The sequence below is a fragment of the Aegilops tauschii genome, chromosome 2 (genome assembly GCF_002575655.3).
Source record: "Aegilops tauschii subsp. strangulata cultivar AL8/78 chromosome 2, Aet v6.0, whole genome shotgun sequence".
Lineage (NCBI taxonomy): Eukaryota > Viridiplantae > Streptophyta > Magnoliopsida > Poales > Poaceae > Aegilops > Aegilops tauschii.
Window position 1 is genome coordinate 9044179 of NC_053036.3, and position 6000 is coordinate 9050178.

The window sequence follows — 6000 nt, forward strand, 5'->3', positions numbered from 1 at the left end:
AAAGTTTGGGGATGCGATGCTTATGTCAAGAAACTTCAACCTGAAAAGCTCGAACCCAAGTCGAAAAAATGCGTCTTCATAGGATACCCTAAGGAAACTATTGGGTATACCTTCTACCTCAGATCCGAAGGCAAGATCTTCGTTGCCAAGAACGGGTCCTTTCTGGAGAAGGAGTTTCTCTCGAAAGAATTGAGTGGGAGGAAAGTGGAACTTGATGAGGTGATAGTCACCCCTTCCGAACCGGAAAGTAGCGCAGCGCGGGAAAATGTTCCTGTGGTGCCTACACCGACTGGGGAGGAAGTTAATGATGATGATCATGAAGCTTCAGATCAAGTTACTGAACTTCGTAGGTCCACAAGGACACGTTCCGCACCAGAGTGGTACGGCAACCCTGTCCTGGAAATCATGTTGTTAGACAACGGTGAACCTTCGAACTATGAAGAAGCGATGTCTCGGTCATGTCTGCATGTCTCCCGAACCCGTAGGGTCTACACACTTAAGGTCCGGTGACGCTAGGGTTGTAGAGATATATGTATGCGGAAACCCGAAAGTTGTTCGAAGTCCCGGATGAGATCCCGGACGTCACGAGAGGTTCCGGAATGGTCCGGAGGTGAAGAATTATATATAGGAAGTTCAGTTTCGGCCACCGGGAAAGTTTCGGGGGTTACCGGTATTGTACCGGGACCACCGGAAGGGTCCCGGGGGTCCACCGGGTGGGGCCACCTATCCCGGAGGGCCCCGTGGGCTGAAAGTGGAAGGGAACCAGCCCTTAGTGGGCTGGGGCGCCCCCCTTGGGCCTCCCCCCATGCGCCTAGGGTTGGGAACCCTAGGGGGGGGGGGGAGTTCCCCCTTGCCTTGGGGGGCAAGGCAACCCCTTCCCCCCCTTGTGGCCGCCGCCCCCCCTTGAGATCCCATCTCTTGGGGCCGGCGCCCCCCCGGGGGCCTATATAAAAGGGGGGGAGGGAGGGCAGAACACAACAGCCTTGGGCGCCTCCCTCCTCCCCTGTTACACCTCTCCGTCTCGCAGAAGCTCGGCGTAGCCCTGCCTGAGACCCGCTAAATCCACCACCACACCGTCGTGCTGCTGGATCTCCATCAACCTCTCCTTCCCCCTTGCTGGATCAAGAAGGAGGAGACGTCGCTGCACCGTACGTGTGTTGAACACGGAGGTGCCGTCCGTTCGGCACTCGGTCATCGGTGATTTGGATCACGACGAGTACGACTCCGTCATCCACGTTCATTGGAACGCTTCCGCTTGCGATCTACAAGGGTATGTAGATGCACTCCCTTCCCCTCGTTGCTAGTAGACTCCATAGATGCATCTTGGTGAGCGTAGGAAAATTTTAAATTATGCTACGATTCCCAACAATTTGGTGGCCAAGGCGGTCAGTAAACGGGCTTGGGATCGGTCCTTACTCCCGCAAACCACTCCCAAGTTTGTCTCTAGTTTGCGGGAGAAATCGCGTCCGGACCGCTCCAGGTATCGATACATGTCGGGACAGCTCGGTGCGAACGGTTGCGGGAGGTTTACAGGTCCGCCTTGGAGATGCCCTAATACCCCAAGGGTGTGAGTTTAAACCCTCCAAACTGCTAACTAATTCTTTTTCTCTAAGCGCGATGAGCCCTTCCACCAGGGCAAGAGCTGGGCTGTTCTAACTTAGTCATGCAAGTATTATTTTATACTATCTGAACACAATTAGATTCAAATTTATCCGAATCTTTTTGAACTATACCAAAGTTTCTCGAGGTTCAATGATATTTCCGGTATAGTTTCTCATGGTTCAACAAGATTTCTGTTAAATTACTGGAAATCGTGACAAAAAAAACCTTACTCACTTCTCATTAAGTAAAGGTGTTAATAAGTCAACATTGTAATTTTGTTACTATCAAGAATTGTCATGGTAGATCTCCTTCTAGAAAACCAGAAAAAAAAACACATGGCGAGTGCCTCTTTTCACCATGAAAAGACTGCCAAAATGTCGGGAAATCCACTCAACGACAACATCAACATCATGAGATGGACGAGCACTGGCGTACTCACCATTCGCTTAGCAAATAGGAACAACAACATATTCTCTTGTGCTTAAAGCCTACAGCTAGCCGCAGGCAATAAGCTTTGCTCCCTACTCCCTCCGTCCACGAATAAGTGTACATCTAGCTTTTGTCTTAAGTCAAAGTTTTAAAACTTTGACCACCTTTTTAGGAAAAAGTAAAAGCATTTATGACACCAAATTAGTATCACTAGATTCGTTTTGAAATGTACTTTGATAAATCAATTTGATGTCATATATGTTACTACTATTTTCTATAAAGTTGGTCAAAATTTTAAAACTTTGACTTAAAGCAAAAGCTAAGATGTTCACTTATTCGCGGACGAAGGGAGTAAGTGGGCTCAATCAATCACTTGGACAAATGACAATGGCTTTACCATCTTCATGGTTGAGCTTTTTGAAAGGAAAAAAATTCTTCATAGTTGAGTATTGATTCTTGATCTTCCTGTGACTTACTGTTTCAAATGTATTCAGAAATATATGCAAGGGAAGAAGTACAGAAATCATGTGCCACGGAATCTCTCCAGCTTAAAGACAAATCCAGCGGGATGGCCAACCGCTAGGCTGACGGGTTATGCATGCCATGAGCCATGTACTCGGAGAGTATACGGTAGTAGTGGACTTTGTCTTTCTTCTGACGACAATATGATGATCTTTTGGAAGATACAGTAGCTGGCAACGACCTCAATGATGCTGAAAGCACACGTGGCCAAAGGTTCCAAACATTTGAGGTTCTCCACCAATCACTACAGCGCCCCACTATCCAATGAAAATATTCCCTAACAAAAAGACAACATTTCACACATAACAGTGTCAATAGCATGACAATTGTGTATTTTACGCAAAAAAAACACACACACAAATATGTAATGAATGGGGTTGTTCTCCACTCAGGTACCCCCATGATGAACAGCACAATTAAAACAAATAGCATAAAAATATATTTTAAATTCTGAAACTTTGTAGTTTCGGTTATGACCAAATGTTGTAGGCTCTTGCAAATTTTTGTGGCCAAAAGATACCTGAAGAGTTCCCTACACAAAATAACAAAATCTGTGCTTAGATTTTTGTGCATTGTCGAGCAGCATATTTGTTTTGTCTGTTCCGCCCCGCCGAGTGATCCACGTTGAAGATACCATTGGAGCAAGTATAATAAGGTGACATAGGCGGGCTGTAAGACATTAAATATTATATTTTTGCTTACTTGGAGGAGAGAGAAGAGAAGCGGGCTACATATCAACAGCCGGCTGCAGCATGTGCTCCTAGGGACTATGTGAGAGAGTGGAGTGGGCCATGTATCAATAAAATGGTACATGTTTATATCAAACTATTATACTTGCTAACTATAAGGTTGGCTATAGATAATGTAGAATACATATTTATAAATAAGGTTCACATTTCCATGTCTTTTCAACGGTAATATTATTTGAACTTAAACCATATGGAATGTTGGAAACAAATTCTACATGAAAAAGGAGTGGATTTGAAGTAGCTTTCCATAGACATGTCGTTTGTGCCATTCCGATAAACCATTAGAAAATGAGGTAAAAAATACAGTTCTTGTTTTTTAATACGAAAAGCACATTTCTAAAACTGCTCTTAACCCGTGAGGATTCTGCAAAACCGATCAACATGAGAAGTGATCACCTTGTGCACAGCTTTCCAACAGTATATTACATGCTTTGTTCGGACAAAAAAACACAAAAGTTAATGTTTCGTCAGATTCAGTTCAGGTACTAAGGCAGAGACTGTTCGACGCTATTAACATAATACTCCCTCCTTTCCGGTTTTTCCATATTACAAGTCTCATTTTCACTTCTTTCCACCACATGTTCACATTTCAAGGTGCATCAAAATTGATGCATGAGAGGATTAAAAGAAACCAACCATTGTATGTAACATTCCTACTCATTTAGTGGTCATCCATTCATACACTATAATTAACGCAGATTAAAGTTTGAGCAATTTTGTAAACTATGAGATACATTCCTCCACTGACCATCTATCTTGGTTGATGAGATTTCAGATTTAAACCCCATAAACCGGAAATGAGGGAGTAATATTTTGTGAGTAGCAACATAATAGCTCTGACGTGTATTTATTTAAGGACAGTATAACCGAGCCTAAAGCGAGCTCTCTCACGCCATTAGGCTTTGTGGCCGTTCGTTTTGCTGATTTCATCATTCCTGGCCGTCAGATCTACTTGATGTAGCGTCTTGGCCCAACTGTCCTTAGGGGCCGGTACTCTGGAAGAAAAAACCAAGGCCTCTGGTTAATTAGGCCGCTTGAGGCAGCCCATTTCCACTCCGATCTGTCTCTGAATCGCTGCAGCTGTCCCTTGTACGTAAAAACATAAGCGGCCGGTAGGACGCGCGGGACTCGAACAGAGGAGGCGCTCGAGGGAGACCAATCGCGCTAGGAGATCGAGCGCTAGCAAATCCAGCCGAGGCGAGTGAGGAGGCGAGCGAGGAGGCGCGCGAGTGGATCCAGCGCCACACGGGTTCAGCCGATGCGCGCGAGGGGAGCTGGTCCAGTCGATGAGGGAATCCAGCGGACTCGCAGGATGCGGATGAACAAGGGGCCGACCGATCCAGCCGCCGCGGTCGATCCGCCTGCGAAGTGGAAAGGGGGGACGTGGGTGATGATGGCCGGCCGACGCCTCATCTACTGGAAACTGCTCGTAATCATACTTCAGTTTCTATGCACGCATTCATGGCGATTGATGTGCCAATCCTTCCGGTGCCGAGAGTGGTACGTCTATATATTCTTCCTCCCACACTGTTCGCTCATCCTCTCTAGCTTCCGGTGCCGATTGGGCATCATGCTCTGGTAGGGTTCCTTCTATTTCTTTTTGTTTCTTGTATGATTCATTTTTGTGCGAAGCAAGTAGATTATCCTCTTATGCCAAAAATTGTGTGTACAGGTGACGTTCATACTAGCTGTGCTCGATTGATTTCATTTTGGAGCATGGCACTGGAATTGTTTTTGCTTAGCAGTTGCGTGCGCCACAACGGCATTGGTCGCCAGCATCAAGCTGCCAGGTAATTCCTTGCATCCAGGCCGCCGTTGCTCCGGACAAGTTCTGCTGCCCAAGTGTGAGACATTCCTCAACGCCTCTCTGCTGCAATCGCTTATCAAATTTGAAGTTGCCCCGAGACAAATTGGAAGATACAAGGAAGTTCTGTGCTCTCAGGCATCCCTCAGTTTAGCACGAACACAATTTTTATATATGTATCATTCACACCATTGTATCATTAATTATTGTGTTGTCAATAGGGGCAATAATATGGAGGACTAAGATGCAGGAGGCATCCCTGGAGAGTGGAGATGCATGAGGAAGCATTGATACAGTGAGAGATAAGACCTCAACTAGGATCATGTAAGGCAGCAGAGATCAACACCAAATCCGATAATAAAATATTATATGTTTATTTCTAATCAGGTTTTGGTTCTAAACTTCAGATTGGTTTTGGAAAAGGGTTCCTACTGCTGCTGGTGCAAGATCAATGTTACGAAGTGGTACGAAATCAAAACAAAAGATCATTACTTCCATTAAGAATAGACAAGTTCAGAAGGGACAAACTATTTACTTCAGAGAATCCCCTTTTCATCCTCCAAATCAGTGAGTTTGTGTTTTCAAATGATTTTGTCCACTTGCATACCAGGTTACTTTACCAAATGCAGTGACAAAATTGTCCGTAGTGGAGTCGAGGAAGAGGCGGGAGGAGTGCAAGTAGTGGTGGGTTAAGACAGTACCGACTGATGTTTCGCCAGCTCAAGGCCATCCCCCGGCGACGTCCTCCATAACTAGGATCCACTCATTGCCACCTAGGCATCTACCTCTGCTGCGAACAATGATATGCATAATCACCATTTTGGGTCTGTTCAGTTTTCTACATGGTAATAATTTTATTACTAAAACATGGAGTATTTGGTTGCATTCTATGTA